This window comes from Budorcas taxicolor, chromosome 12 (genome assembly GCF_023091745.1).
Source record: "Budorcas taxicolor isolate Tak-1 chromosome 12, Takin1.1, whole genome shotgun sequence".
Classification (NCBI taxonomy): Eukaryota; Metazoa; Chordata; class Mammalia; order Artiodactyla; family Bovidae; genus Budorcas; species Budorcas taxicolor.
Window position 1 is genome coordinate 55,567,664 of NC_068921.1, and position 17,298 is coordinate 55,584,961.

The window sequence follows — 17,298 nt, forward strand, 5'->3', positions numbered from 1 at the left end:
TGTAAACAATCACATATGGCCGGACGAACCTATACAGGCGGGCTAGATAACCTTCAGAAGAGTCCGTAAGCTGAAACACTCTTGTCACGCCCAGGAATTTTTATTGACTTGGAGCTGCAAGTTAACTCCTTCTCCAGAGAGAAATGGTGATGGGGGGAGAGCCCCCGTAAAGTCAGAGGTCTAGGTTAGAGCATAAAACAGACTCTGGTTTTGGGGTTAGATGCTCGGGAACAGGGGGTTTCCTGAGGCTTGATCACGCCTTTGCGTATGCCAAGCCTCCTTCCTCATGACCTTTGCCATGGGCGGAGTTCCTCATGCTGGCCCCCGGCATAGGAGTGAACACCACCTCTGTGAAAACCACCTAAATTCTCTGATTTCAACATCTCCACTTGGAAAATCATTGCTGGATAACCACAAAGTTACCTCACAGTAGAAATTAAAATACATCGTTTCACAGAAGCCATTATTCTATTTCAAACTAACAACTACTAACTGTAATTTATTTATAGAGAGATAGTGGCTAGAAACCTTCCTGAAAATTAATTTCCAATTTTAAAAATACTATATTGTTTTCCCTGCTATATCCATGGGCTCTTATTAGAAGTTTTAGCTATCAAATCTTGAGAAAGATATTTCTTTGAGAGATTGAAAGCCTAATGTTTTTAAAATTCAGATATTTTAGTTAGAAAATTGTGTCAATGAAACCTCTATACTCCCATTTGCCAGTTCAGTTCAGTTCAGTCGCTCAGTCATGTCTGACTCTTTGGGACCCCAAGAATCACAGCACGCCAGGCCTCCCTGTCCATCACCAACTCCTGGAATTCACTCAAACCTGCATCCATCGAGTCGGTGATGCCATCCAGCCATCTCATCCTCTGTCGTCCCCTTCTCCTCCTGCCCCCAATCCCTCCCAGCATCAGAGTCTTTTCCAATGAGTCAACTCTTTGCATGAGGTGGCCAACGTACTGGAGCTTCAGCTTTAGCATCATTCCCTTCAAAGAACACCCAGGGCTGATCTCCTTCAGAATGGACTGGTTGGACCTCCTTGCAGTCCAAGGGACTCTGAAGAGTCTTCTCCAACACCACAGTTCAAACGCATCAATTCTTCAGCCCTCAGCCTTCTTCACAGTCCAAGTCTCACATCCATACATGACTACTGGAAAAACCATAGCCTTGACTAGATGGACCTTAGTCAGCAAAGTAATGTCTCTGCATTTTAATATGCTGTCTAGGTTGGTCATAACTTTCCTTCCAGGAAGTAAGTGTCTTTTAATTTCATGGCTGCAATCACCATCTGCAGTGATTTTGGAGCCCCCAAAAATAAACTCTGGCACTGTTTCCACCGTTTCCCCATCTATTTCCCATGAAGTGATGGGACTGGATGCCATGATTTTCATTTTCTGAAAGTTGAGTTTTAAGCCAACTTTTTCACTCTCCTCTTTCACTTTCATCAAGAGGGTTTTGAGTTCCTCTTCACTTTCTGCTATAAGGGTGGTGTCATCTGCATATCTGAGGTTATTGATATTTCTCCCGGCAGTCTTGATTCCAGCTTGTGCTTCTTGCCAGGGTTATGTCAAAAGGGAAAGGAGATTCACTCAGCAAATTGGTTCTGTCTTTTACCCACTTCTGTTGTAAAGTAACCTGTTCTGAGTTCTGTGACTTCTTTGAAGCACGTTTTCAAATATGGAGGCTTCTGACTTCCTTAGATTTAAGGTCAATATTATCCATCTAATCTATGTATGCCTTGACCAGTAATGCTGAAGAAGCTGAAGTTGAACAGTTCTATGAAGACCTATAAGACCTTCTAGAACTAACACCCAAAAAAGATTTTTTTTCATTATAGGGGACTGGAATGCAAAAGTAGGAAGTCAAGAAACACCTGGAGTAACAGGCAAATTTGGCCTTGGAGTACAGAATGAAGCAGGGCAAAGGCTAGTAGAGTTTTGCCAAGAGAATGCACTAGTTAAAGCAAACACCCTCTTCCAACAGCACAAGAGAAGACTTTACCCATGGACATCACCAGATGATCAACACCAAAATCAAATTGATTATATTCTTTGCAGCCAATGATGGAGAAACTCTACACAGTCAGCAAAGACAAGACTGGGAGCTGACTGGCTCAGATTATAAATTCTTTATTCCCAAATTCATATGTAAATTGAAGAAAGTGGGGAAAACCACTAGACCATTCAGGTATGACCTAAATCAAATTCCTTACGATCATACAGTGGAAGTGAGAAATAGATTTAGGGGACTAGATCTGATAGACAGAGTGCCTGATGAACTATGGGTTAAGGCTCGTGACATCATACAGGATACAGGGAGCAAGACCATCCTCAAGAAAAAGAAATGCAAAAAAGCAAAATGGCTGTCTGAGGAGGCCTTACAAATAGCTGTGAAAAGAAGAGGAGCCAAAAGCAAAGGAGAAAAGGAAAGATATACCCATTTGAATGCAGAGTTCCAAAGAACAGCAGGGAGAGCTAAGAAAGCCTTCAGTGATCAATGCAATGAAATAGAGGAAAATAATATAATGGGAAAGACTAGATATCTCTTCAAGAAAATTAGAGATACAAAGGGAACATTTCATGTAAAGATGGGCTCAATAAAGGACAGAAATTGTAGGTACCTAACAGAAGCAGAAGATATTAAGAAGAGGTGGCAAGAATACACAGAAGAACTGTACAAAAAAGATCTTCACAACCCAGAAAATCATTGATAGTGTGATCATTCACCTAGAGCCAGATGTCCTGGAATGCAAAGTCAAGTGGGCCTTAGGAAGCATCACTGCAAACAAAGCTAGTGGAGGTAATGGAATTCCAATTGAGCTATTTCAAATCCTGGAAGATGATGCTGTGAAAGTGCTGCACTCAATATGCCAGCAAATTTGGAAAACTCAGCAATGGCCATAGGACTGGGAAAGGTGATTTTTCATTCAAATCCCAAAGAAAGGCAATACTAAAGAATGCTCAAAGTACTGCACAATTTCACTCATCTTTACATTAGTAAAGTAACGCTCAAAATTCTCCAAGCCAGGCTTCAACAGTACGTGAACCGTGAACTTCCAGATGTTCAAGCAGGTTTTAGAAAAGGCAGAGGAACCAGAGATCAAATTGCCAACATCAGCTGGATCATGGAAAAAGCAAGAGAGTTCCAGAAAAACATCTATTTCTGCTTGATCGACTATGCCAAACCTTTGACTGTGTGGATCACAATAAACTGTGGAAAATTCTGAAAGAGATGGGAATACCAGACCACCTGACCTGCCTGTTGAGAAACCTATATGGTCAGGAAGCAACAGTTAGAAATGGACATCAAACAACAGACTGGCTCCAAATAGGAAAAGGGGTATATTGTTAAGGCTGTATATTGTCACTCTGCTTATTTAACTTATATGCCGAGCACATCATGAGAAATGCTGGGCTGGATGAAGCACATGGTGGAATTCAGATTGCCAGGAGAAATATCAGTAACCTCAGATATGCAGATGACACCAAACTTATGGCAGAAAGTGAAGAAGAAATAAAGAGCCTCTTGATGAAAGTGAAAGAGGAGAGTGAAAAAGTTGGCTTAAAGCTCAATATTCAGAAAACTAAGATCATGGCATCCAGTCCCATCACTTCATGGCAAATAGATGGAGAAACAGTGGAAATAGTATCAGACTTTATTTTTTTGGGCTCCAAAATCACTGCAGATGGTGATTACAGCCATGAAATTAAAAGACACTTATTTCCTGGAAGGAAAGCTATGACCAACCTAGACAGCATATTAAAATGCAGACATTACTTTGCTAACAAAGTTCCATCTAGTCAAAGCTACGGTTTTTCCAATAGTCATGTATGGATGTAAGAGTTGGACTGTGAAGAAAGCTGAGCACTGAAGAACAAATGCTTTTGAACTGTGGTGATGGGGAAGACTCTTGAGAATCCCTTGGACTGCAAGGAGATCCAACCAGTCCATCCTAAAGGAAATCAGTCCTGAATATTCATTGAAAGGACTGATGTTGAAGCTGAAACTCCAATAATTTGGCCACCTGATGCAAAGAGCTGATTCATTTGAAAAGACCCTGATGCTGGGAAAGATTGAAGATGGGAGGAGACGGGGACTGCAGAGAATGAGATGGTTGGATGGGCATGAGTTTGAGTGAACTCGGGGAGGTGGTGATGGACAGGGAGGGTCTGGCATGCTGCAGTCCATTTGGGTATAAAAAGCCAGATATAACAGAGCGACTGAATTGAACTGAACTGAGAAAGATTGAAGGCAGGAGGAGAGGTGATGACAGAGGACTAGATGGTTGGATGGCATCTCTGACTCAGTGGACATGAGTTTGAGCAAGCTCTGGGAGATGGTGAAGGACAGGGAAGCCTGACCTGCTGCAGTCCATGAGGTTGCAAAGAGTTGAACACGACTGAGTGACTGAATAACAACAACCCATCTAATCAAATGCAAATCTCCTGAAAGTTTCCAAAATGCAAAAGTTCATCTGAAAGAAGACAGCTTTTTTTTCAATGTTATTTAAATATTACCTCTATGTTTGAGATTCTGAAGTGTTGATTTTCTTTTTCTTTCCTTGTTTTAATGTTGTTAGGTTAGATTTGCTTCACAACATTTGCTAGTGTCTGCTGTACAGCAAAGTGAATCAGCTGTGCATATACACATATCCCCTCTCTTCTGGATTCCTTCCCATCTGGGTCACCACAGAACACTGAGTAGAGTTCCCCATGCTATACAGCAGGTTCTCACTAGTTACCCATTCCGTGCATAGCAGTGTATGTAGGTCAATTCCAATGTCCCAATTCATTCCACCTCCCCTCCTCCCTTGGTGTCCATACATTTGTTTTCTATATCTTTATCTCTATTTCTTACAGTACTTTTTTTTTCATCTATAGATAATAGAGCCATTAGGAGGAAGTGTTCTTAAGTAAAGAGAAAATAAATAGCAATATACATTAATAGCATAGAAGGTGTTATCAGTGCTTTATAGTTAAAAGATCTCTTCCCCTACCCTACCCCTAAATTCTGACATATTGTTATCTTGGTCTTGATATCTTCTAGTTTATAATTACTTTGAACTATAATTCTCTATAGATTCCTTCTATAGGAATCAAACAGTACAAAAGGTTAATATAATCTGCTTAGAATACTGTCACATGCCCAAGCCTAAACTGTTGCTGCTAAGTCGTTTCAGTCGTGTTCGACTCTGTGCGACCCCAGAGATGGCAGCCCACCAGGCTCCCCCGTCCCTGGAATTCTCCAGGCAAGAACACTGGAGTGGGGTGCCGTTTCCTTCTCCAATGCATGAAAATGAAAAGTGAAAGTGAAGTCGCTCAGTTTTATCCGACTGTTAGCGACCCCATGGACTGCAGCCTAACAGGCTCCTCCATCCATGGGATTTTCCAGGCAAGAGTATTGGAGTGGAGTGCCATTGCCTTCTCCAAAGCCTAAACTAATCTCAGGTAAAAAGAAGGAAATAACGGAATTGGTCAAATATACTTAAGGTTCATTCCATGGGACTGGGGATATCCTCATTTTTTAATGAAGGTCTTTGTCTAAGCTTTGTCAAAGAGGAGGATAACTGAATAAAATTAAAAGAGAAGAAGTTGGGAATAGTTGTTGAGTAACCAACCAGCTGGTTAGTTTCTCAACTGTACAAGCCAGAGAAAGAAAGCCTATGGCCTCACTGGTATAAAAAGCAAAGGACATTATCACCATCCATCTCCTGTTCCATAAATAAGATTTATTTTCAATAAGAAAAACTATCACTTAGAGCTGTATTTCTCAAATTTCAAGTGAATATGAATTATATAAGGAACTTTTGTGTTTGCAGATTGTGACTCAGTATATCTGGGGAGCAGCCTGAATTTCTATTAATACATTTCCAACATCCTCCCGGGACCTATCCATGCAGCAGGCCCAGAGACCACACTTTGTATAGGAAGGCACGTGATGACAATCTACCGCCACTTCCTTGCTAATAAACATCACCTGCTCAAAGAAAGTAATCACAAATAGTTCTGGAATTACAGAAGAGGATATGATTTCTTGAAGTTTAGATGGAATCTTTTGATTTCATAGGAGGTTGCGAGCCAGTTATGCCATTGTTGTTTATATGTCTGTCATCACATAGGATAGTCTTTCGGAAGGCCAATGCATGTTATTTTTCCGTAATCAAAGTCAGTAGAACCAAGAATGATTTAATCCAATTTCAATAGTTCCTGATTCCTAGAATGTGGTTTATTTTACTCACACTGAATAAAACAAAGAATGCAGAGTTTCAGATTTCTGTTTAACAAAGGAAGGATGTGGTTAATTGGAAGAGAAATTAATATATGTCACTATTATTTTCAGAATTTTATGAAGAGTATTAGGCAATGATTAAATACAAGTTTGGCTGGCACAACTTGGTAAGAATCTAATGCAAGCATGTAAATAATTTGATAATATTAACAATAGAATATCCCTCAGAGTTTTATAAACAAGGCTCAGACCAGGTGCTTTTAGAGGGCTATATTCAATTTCTCAACCACAAGTTGTGAACTTTTACAATGCACAACAACTGCTTGGAATGGAAATCATTTAGACAATCAATATAGTTTAGTAAAATTGATTGTTTGAAATGGATGACATAAATGTTACATTAAATTTACTTGCATTTTAGCATTGTGAGACACATTCACATATAACATCTCAGTGTTCAGAGTGAAAGAGAAGGTAGGAGCCATGGTTTAGTACCTGACACAGGCAATTCATTACCTGCAAACGATATCTGAACACAATTTTTATGAAACCACAGCAGATGCTTTTGATAGCCACAAGTCACATCTGTGGATGTGCCTCAAACGTGAACTACAGCAGTGGTGAAAATTCCCTGCTGGTTGATGGCATTCTACCTGGAATATTCATTACATATGTCTCTAATTTTCTGCCTCAGGTTCTTCTCAGAAGTTGAGCCTGAACGAGTCTGCTCAGCTTAAGTGCAATCACAGTATGAGAGTTTGGAGAGCCAGTTTCTCTGAAGTATTCCATGTTTCTCAGCTGTCTGAGTCTAAAGAACTCATTCTTACAATATACCTTCTTCCAGACCTCTCTCACTATCCCTGTTTGTGCATTTTTTCCCCCCCAGGAGCCCTTGCACCTAAACCACCTGCATGTTTCAGGCTCGATTTTGGGTGAACTCAAATTAATTTGGAAATTCTATAAAAACCTGTTATATAATACTGTTTACTTATTTATTCACTAAATATATACTGAACACTTAATATGTGCCATACCTTGTGATAAATCCTGGAAATAGAGTCCAATAGGGAAAAGAAAAGAAAGAAAGAAAGTGAAGTTGCTCAGATGGGTCTAACTCTGTGACCCCATAGACTGTAGCCTACCAGGCTCCTCCGTCCATGGGATTTTCCAGGAAAGAATACTGGAGTGGGGAGCCATTGCCTTCTCCAGGAGATCTTCCCTACTCAGGGGCTGAACTCCAGTCTCCCGCATTGTAGGCAAACGCCTTACCATCTGAGCCACCAGGGAAGTCCAAAGGAAAACATAAAACCAAATAAGTGAAATAAGACTTTAGGGGCATGACAGACCCTACAAGATGCAATGGAGGCACGTGAGAGGCAGTACTTTTTTCTATGAGGTAAAGGAGAGCGTTTGGTGTCACACAGATTATGTAATAGGAATTGAGACTTGAATTAATATAATTTTTCTAGGTGTGGAGTAGGAAAAGAGAAGAGAACCGAGTCAGAGAAAAGTCAGAATATAAAATACTCTTACATGCTTGTTCCAAGAACTTCAAGGAATTTTCTAAGAATAACTGTTGTTTAGTGGCTAAGTTGTGTCTGATTCTTTGCCTGCCAGGCTCCTCTGTCCATGGGATTCCCCAGGCAAGAATACTGGAGTGGGCTGCCATTTCCTTCTCGAGGGGAATTTCAACACAGGAATCAAATCCACCTCTCCTCTGTCTCTTGCATTAGCAGGCAGATTCTTTACCAGTGAGCCACCTGGGAAGCCCCTAAAATAATGAAGGGAACCAAAAGGTGACTGAGAGATAGATCATCGGATGTCTTGTGTCTAAGTTAACAATGTGAATTCAGGGACTTCCCTCATAGTCCAGTGGCTAAGTCTCCACAATCCCAATGCAGGGGGCCTGTATTCGATACCTGGTCAGGGAACTAGATCCCACACCTTGCAACTAAAAAGATCCTGCATGCTATAACAAAGATTCTGTGTGCCCCAACTAAGACCCAACATGGCCAAATAAATATTTTAAAAAATGTGAATTCATCCAATAAACAAATAAGCAAATTCATGAATTCTGTGATTTTAATGTATTTTAACTAAGGATAGACATTTATGTTGAACTTTCATGCTAAACTTGTTTACTTAGTTTTATTTTGTAATGGAGTTAGAAACAATAAAGAGCTATTTTTCAATCATAGTTTATTTTGCATTCAGTTCAGTCTCTCAGTCATGTCCGACTCTTTGCGACCCCATGAATTGCAGAACGCCAGGCCACCCTTTCCATCACCAACTCCCAGAGTTCACCCAAACTCAAGTCCATCGAGTTGGTGATGGCATCCAGCCATCTCATCCTCTGTTGTCCCCTTCTCCTCCTGCCCTCAATCCCTCCCAGCATCAAGGTCTTTTCCAATGAGTCAACACTTCACATGAGGTAGCCAAAGTATTGGAGTTTCAGCTTTAGCATCAGTCCTTCCAAAGAATACCCAGGACTAATCTCTTTTAGAATGGACTGGTTGGATTTCCTTCCAGTCCAAGGGACTCTCAAGAGTCTTCTCCAACACCACAGTTCAAAAGCATCAATTCTTCGGCATTCAGCTTTCTTCACAGTCCAACTCTCATATCCGTACATGACCATAGCCTTGACTAGATGGACCTTAGTCAGCAAAGTAATGTCTTTGCTTTTGAATATGCTATCTAGGTTGGTCATAACTTTTCTTCCAAGGAGTAAGCGTCTTTCAATTTCATGGCTGCAGTCACCATCTGCAGTGATTTTGGAGCTGAAAAAAATAAAGTCTGACGCTGTATCCACTGTTTCTCCATCTATTACCCATGAAGTGATGGGACTGGATGCCATGATCTTCATTTTCTGAATGTTGAGCTTTAAGCCAACTTTCTCACTCTCCTCTTTCACTTTCATCAAGAGGCTTTTTAGTTCTTCACTTTCTGCCATACGGGTGGTGTCATCTGCATATCTGAGGTTGTTGATATTTCTCCTGGCAATCTTGATTCCAGCTTGTGCTTCTTCCAGCCTAGTGTTTCTCATGATGTACTCTGCATATAAGTTAAATAAGCAGGGTGACAATATACAGCCTTGACGTACTCCTTTTCCTATTTGGAACCAGTCTGTTGTTCCATGTCCAGTTCTAACTGTTGCTTCCTGACCTGCATATAGGATTCTCAAGAGGCAGGTCAGGTGGTCTGATATTCCTGTCTCTTTCAGAATTTTCCACAGTTTATTGTGATCCACACAGTCAAAGGCTTTGGCATAGTCAATCAAGCAGAAATAGATGTTTTCCTGGAACTCTCTTGCTTTTTCCATGAACCAGCAGATGTTGGCAATTTGATCTCTGGAAGGGTTACAATGCCTGAATTAAGGACTCTAGAGCAGGCAGTCTAAGGGGCTTATTTTAGATGTACTAATACATCACCTTTCAGAGCAAGAAAAAAATCTCAGAGGTGTGTGTGCCTTCTGGGGAAATTTTGTTTTAACTTTAATTTGATTACAATGTCCTTGAAAAATATTCCCTAGAGGTATATATTGGAGAAGGCAATGGCACCCCACTCTAGTACTCTTGCCTGGAAAATCCCATGGACCAAGGAGCCTGGTGGGCTGCAGTCCATGGGGTCACTAAGAGTTGGACACGACTGAGCGACTTCACTTTCACTTTCCACTTTCATGCATTGGAGAAGGAAATGACAACCCACTCTAGTGTTCTTGCCTGGAGAATCCCAGGGATGGGGGAGCCTGTTGGGCTGCCGTCTATGGGGTCTCACAGAGTTGGACACGACTGCATCAACTTAGCAGAGGTGTATATACATATATATATATATATATATATATACACACACATACATACATATATATTATATATATATATATATACACACACACACACACACATACCTGTGTTTGAGTGTGTGTTGCACATGTTTGTATCCAAGAGAAAACTGTGAGAACTTCAGGGCATGGGAGATGTGAGATAGCTTTACCACATAAGGGTGGAGAGACCCCAGAAGAGGGGACTTGGCAGCTCCACCACACTACCACAGCCCCCATGTGTTATCATTTTAGATTCTGATACTCAAACTTTGGAATTTGTACTGCTGTAGGTTTCTGAGACTGTTTTATTTTCCTGCATGAAAAAAGGCTATCTATCCTACTAAAGCCATAGTGCATGAAGTTTGTTGAAGAAGCTGGTTTAAGTGATGAAGGAACTGAGGAGAGGGATATTAGAGTGGAACTCAAGACAAGGAAGCAAGGATGAGGATGGAGCGGGGCATCACGCAAAACAATCTAAGGATTCAGAAGCAGTGCTTAGCATCGTCATGGATCCTACTGAAAACTAGTAATGTCAGGCAACTGCCAAGATATATTAAGCTCCTTTGATTTGTGGTCACAATTATTGTTTCCATTATCATACATTTCTTTGTCTTTGTTTGCAATGCTGGCTCCTCATCAGTCAGTTGCTAGACCTAAAAAATATGAAAGGTTAGATGGGAATTACTAGCATAGTGACTGATGTGTGATAGCTGTTGTTACTAGTGGCATCTGTACCTAGCCAAGTTACTAATAAAAGAGGAGATTCGTGATACATATGTGCTGCAAACAGCCTAAAATATCCTATGCATCTAGTGGCTGGACCTCTGCATTCCTTGTTCACTCACTCACTCCACAGCCGCGCTGTCAAGGCTCAAGGCCTACTCGGGGAAGGTGATAGACTCCTACAGGAAATCTGTCCTCCCATTCTGAACAAACAGGAGGATGGTATGAAACAGATAAATCATATGAACTTACAAAGTAGCACTGCTGCTGCTGCTGCTGCTGCTAAGTCGCTTCAGTCGTGTCCGACTCTGTGCGACCCCACAGACGGCAGCCCACCAGGCTCCCCCGTCCCTGGGATTCTCCAGGCAAGAACACTGGAGTGGGTTGCCATTTCCTTCTCCAATGCATACAAAGTAGCACAAATCCCATTAAATGGGAAGTGTCTTCGTTTCTTTAAAAAACTTTACTGAGGTATAATTGATATACAAAGAACTGCACATACTTAATGTGTACAATTGAATGCTGCAAACATGACCATCAAGGTGTTAGACACACCCAAAGTTTCCTTGGGTCCTTCTCTCTCTTTCTCTATTCTCTTAATTTTTTAAAAAAATGCTTAATAGAAGATCTACTTCTTAATGGTTTTTGAAATGCACAATACTGTGTTGTTAAGTCCCAGCAATATGTTCTACAGAAGATGTAAGATTCCTCTAGCATATTCATGGAGGATAACTGACACTGGATATTCATTGAACAACTCTTCATTTCTCCCTGGCAACCACTGTTATAACCTCTGTTTTATAAGTTTGACTATTACAGATTCCTTGTATAAGTGGAATCATGCAATATTTGTCCTTCTGTGAATGGCTTATAAAGAACTGTATGCCTAGGGAAATGTTTTCCTTGATAAAGTTTTATTCTTATGAAATTTCAGATAAAGAATATTCTTCATTGGAACCCAAACCATATTTTTCTTTCTGGTTCATGTGGGCATAGATTATTTCCTCTCACTTCTCTAAATGACTAGGATATGAGGTAGTCTTGTCTACTTCCCTGGTGGTTCAGATGGTAAAGAACCTGCCTGCAATGAAGGAAACCAGAGTTTCCATCACTGGGTTGGGAAGATCCCTGGAGAAGGGAATGGCAACCCACTCCAGTATTATTGCCTGGAGAATTCCACGGACAGGGGAGCCTGGTGGGCTACAGTCCACGGGGTCACAAAGAGTCAGACATGACTGAGCGGCTAAGCACACACAATTTACTTCACGTAATTAGCATAGTTCAAAGTGGCGAAATTACTTATGGGATGGAAATAATTTAAAATTACTATGCATAGGTAGTATTCATTAAATTTTGCAAGAAAGGCACTAAGTCATAGTTGGATGAAAAAAATATAACATTATTTGAATATTTCATCAATGACTTGCTGTTTTGAGGTCTTATTCTTACATATTCTCAATTCCTCTAACGTTGCTTGTATGTGTGTGCTTTTCACTCAATCATGTCCGACTCTGCAACTCCACGGACTGTAGCCTGCCCAGCTCCTCTGTCAATGGAATTTTCCAGGCAAGAATACTGGAGGGGGAAATAGGAACTCACTCCTGTATAGATACCAAGATATGTAAAATTCTTTATATATTTATACATTTAGTAAGACATACTCTTTGTATTTCCAAAGTACAGTTGACTCCCACAGTTAAAAATCCAAATATGACTTTACAGTTGGCTCTCTGTCTCCACGGTTCTGTACCTGTGGATTCAACCAACCACAGATCATGTAGTAGTGTACTATATAGTCACTGGAAAAAAATCTCCCTATCAGTGGGCCAGTTCAGTTCAAATCCATAGTTTTCAAGGTCAACTGTAATTCCAATTCATATATTGACTTACCCAATAGACAAGGCTATAACATTGAAATTTGTAAAAAGTAAAAAAGTAAGTAAAATAAAGTCAGAGTATCAAGATAAAGGTAGGATGAGCAATCAATTATACAAAATCAAATTTATGCAAGATTATTCTAGAGGACATTCTTTTTGAATAAAAAAGTGGCAGATATTAATGCTTGTCCCATGCTACATTCCAGACTTGCTAAAGTCAAAAATCTGAATACATACTTCACCAAACATTGATTACATTCCTTGTCTTTGCACCTTATGAATGAAGATTTGTTACATTGAAGGAGTCGTTGAATATAATTTTGCCAACAGATTGGTATTTTACACCAAGAGCTGATTGACATCTGCTGATAATTAAACACTTATGAGCAAAATACTATATCAGGCATTGTGGAGAATATAAAAAACAAGTCAAAACAAAACAAGAAGACAGGTCTCATCCAGCCCCTGAAGGAGTCCAGTTCTGGGATTGTCCTTTAAAAAATAAGCATAAATTAATGAGAGCTGTTAAAAGGAGAGTGATAAGGGTGGTGAAGGTGAAAAGATGCAAAACCATGCTCTGTCGTGCTGACTAGCAAGAGAAGGGTTGGTTCAGCAACAGAGCTGGAGAAGTTATGTTCTACAGCAGAGATTGGCAATTTTTTCTGTAAAGGGCTAGAGAATAAGTATTTTAGGCTTCTCAAGCCATATGGTTTCTACTACTCAGTACTCTTCTATTACACAACTACTCAGCTTTGCTGTTGAAATGTGAAACCATCACAGATAATATATAAATATGAATAGGTGTGACTGTATTTCAATAAAGCTTTATCATTTAGAGAAAAAGTCTAAGGCAGTCTTAAAAACTGAAATCAGCAAAAATAAAGGATGAAGGGATAGATACCAGGTTTGCAGAAATATGAATGCAATTGTATTCACACATGTATTTAGTATAGTTTTGTTTCCACCAATCTGACTTTGGTTTACTTTTTTGTGTTCCTGGAGATAGGATTTGTTGTATGTGTTTGTTAATTGTTCAGTCGTGTCCAATTCTTTGCGTGAACTGTAGCCTGTCCGCCAGGCTCTTCTGTCTATGGAATTCTCCAGGCAAGAATACTGGAGTGGGTTGCCATTCCCTTCTCCAGGAGATCTTCCCAACCCAGGGATCAAACCTACATCTCTTACATTCCTGCACTGCAGGCAGATTCTTTACCATCTGAGCCATCAGGGAAACCCAGGATCTTTTCAGGCCAATGAACAAATTTACTTCAAATAGGGAAACTTGTCAGCCTCTAGCTTTCTGGAGCAGGTAAGCCACACATTTCAGATAATAGATTTAAAAGGTTCTGCATTCAGTTCCAATATAGGATGTGGGGGTTTCCCCACATCTTCAAGCAGTTCTGAGACACCATCTGGGTGTCCTACATGCTTAGTCACTCAGTCCTTTCTGATACTCTTTGTGACCCTATGGACTGTAGCCCGTCAGGCTCCTCTGTCCATGGGATTTCCCAGGCAAGAATACTTGAGTGGGTTGCCATTCTCTACTCCACAGTTTGACTCAATTATTACATTATCTACTCAGAAATTACAACAGATTCCACAGGTTAAGTGTTCAGTCATATAAGACTGATCCCCATACCCCACCTCCAGATGTCAGTTGCAAACTAAAGTTGTCACCTATGCCACTGACCAACTGGCCTAAAGGTTGGAATTTCCATTGACTCTCTCCTTGGTTTAGGTTAGAATGGCTCACAGAACTCAGAGGAACATTTTACTTACTAGATCACCAGTCTGTAATATTATAAAGAGATAAGAGTCAGAAACAGCCAGGTGGAAAAGATGCATAGGGCAAAGCATGCAGAAAGAGTGCAGAACTTCCAAACCCTCTCCAAAGATGTTGCTCTTCTGGCATCTCCAAAGTGTTCACCAACCTGGAAGCTAATGCAACCTTTTGGGGTTTTCTGAAAGCTTTACTATAGGTCTAATTGATAAAGCATTGGTCTTGGAGATTTAACTCAATCTCTTGGAGGAAAGAGGGATGAGAATGAAAGCTCCAACCTTCTAATCATGTGGTTAACTTAACTCTCCTACCAACCAATCCTCATCCTTAGGTGTGGTCCAAAAGTCACCTTAGTAACATAACAAAAGACACTTTTGTGGCTCTCCCCATTTGGGAATTCCAAGGGATTCAGGAGCTTTGTGACAGAAAGGGGATGGAGGCCAAATATACACTTTTTAAAGTTATAAATTCAATATCACACAATATAACTTTTTCAGAAAGCTCAGAGAAATCAGAGTCAGTGATTAGAGATGGTGAAGCTGCAAAAATATCACAGAGAATGGTCTTAATTCTCACTAGACGGTACATGAAGACCTTCCATGAACATGGCCGCTGCATACACTAGTGAAATTGAAGTGAAAGTCGCTCAATTGTGTCCAACTCTTTGTGACCCCATAGACTATACAGTACATGGAATTCTCCAGGCCAGAATACTGGAATGGGTAGCCCTTCCCTTCTCCAGAGGAACTTTCCAACCAGGAATTGAACCCAGGTCTCCCTCATTGCAGGTGGATTCTTTACCAGCTGAGACACAAGGGAAGCCCAAAAATACTGGAGTGGGTAGATCGAACTGGGGTCTCCTGCATTGCAGGCGGATTCTTTACCAACTGAGCCATCAGGGAAGCCTGCATACACAAGTGCATAGTAACAAAACACAACAAAAAGGAAACTTGATTGAATGGCTATGCCTTTCAAACTTCTATATTAAATAAGTTACATTCATGGCTGTGTAAAACATTAATAAACCAGAAACCTCAATTAAATAGAGTTGGGAGATCAGGAGAACGAGTCTCTTACCCTGCCATCAACAGCAGAGCCTACCAGGAAGAAGTAAGACTCCTCTTCTTTCCTGGCAAGTACTCAATGGAAAGTCCTGGACTTCTTGTTTACTGTAGCTCCCTCTAAGCTCTTTTTCCCCCTCTGTAACTGTTCTCCTCTCCTTGCTGTGTGGGGAACATGTACACAGCTTGCTGTGATGGCAGACCCTGGATTGCTGTTCTCTACTGATCCCCACATAAATCTATCCTTGCTGGAGAATTATATGGCAATCTGTTTTGGATCAACAGCAGTCATCTGTTCAAGATAGTTCTGTAAATGGCATACAAAATAATCAATCCTCATTTGAGTTGCTTAATCGCAGTGATCAGACTATACACTAGGGAATTTCATGAAGTAGTTTGGTATTCTCTGGTCTTTTCAGTTTAATTGTATGTGTAAAGTCAGCTATTAATCAATTAATTTTTATTTTTGCTACTTTTAGATCTAGATTTATTATAATTTTTTTTACTAGTCTCTAACATGAATTGATAGAGGATAAGATGGCTGGATGGCATCACCAACTCGATGCATATGAGTTTGGGTGGACTCTGTGAATTGGTGATGGACAGGGAGGCCTGGCGCACTGCGATTCATGGGGTCACAAAGAGTTGGACACGACTAAGCGACTGAACTGAACATGTATTGAAAAAGAAAATAAGCATGAAAACTGAAATAAGAACATGACAAACTAACTAACTTTACTCTTTGCTACCAAGCCCATATAGCAAGGCTTGATGGAGTCGATGGTGGTTCATACCACACTCAAGTCAGCTCTACAGCTTGTGGGAGCGTCTAAGACTAAAGATGTCTGGGGGACCTTCTTGGCAAAGCGCTGCATCTGGACTGAGGCAAAAAGTTGCAGGACTTACGTCACTTATTTATTCTTGGAACATCTCTTAGCTTTCCTGTTTGTCTGGTATCTTACATACACTCAAAACTGGGTCTCCAAATGAGCCCTGTGAAGACACCATTCTCACCGTAAGTGGACAAAAGTCCCACAGCTTTCTCTATGAATCCATTGTCATTGGAGGGAGTTTGGACATTGCCTCCAGAACCATGTGACAGTTATGTCAGGACTCTGGACATGTCTGCCACCACTATTTCACCAGAGGGAGTTCATCAGCCCTTTGTTTTCCTTGCTTTACTTGTTTCCGTGGTAAAGTCTGTACTGAGAACATCTGTTTGACTTCTTACTTCATGCATCTACACTTTAACTGTGTAGTAGTTTACAAAAGTATCCAGCATTTTAGACCTCAGTCATGGGAGATATTCTTTGTCTAAATAGGTGGAGAATACTTTTAGACACAGCAAAGTGTATGGGCTCAAGATGATTAAAAAATGGCCACTGTATCTCTTTTATGACCCAGCAGAAAGAATACAGACACACTTCACTTCATGGTGCATTACTTTATTGTACTTCACCGATATTACATTTTTTACAAACTGAAGGTTTTGGTCAATCTTGTGTCGAGCAAGTCTATTGGCACCATTTTTCCAATAGGATTCTCACTATTGCTGATATTTTGAGGTGTGGAAAAAAGAAAAACTCAGTGAGGCACCAAATCATCTTTATCCACAGGATTTGATATTGCAGTCATATGACAATCCCTGTAGGGAAAAAAGACAACAACAAAAGTTAATGGCCAGATGTCTTTTTCCTTTAAGTAAAGGAGAATCAGGTTTAATGTAAACATCATCTTAAAGTTTACAAATACTATGCATTTATAGAGGTTAGGGGAATCTCCAAGTAAGAGTAGTCAAGTTTTCTG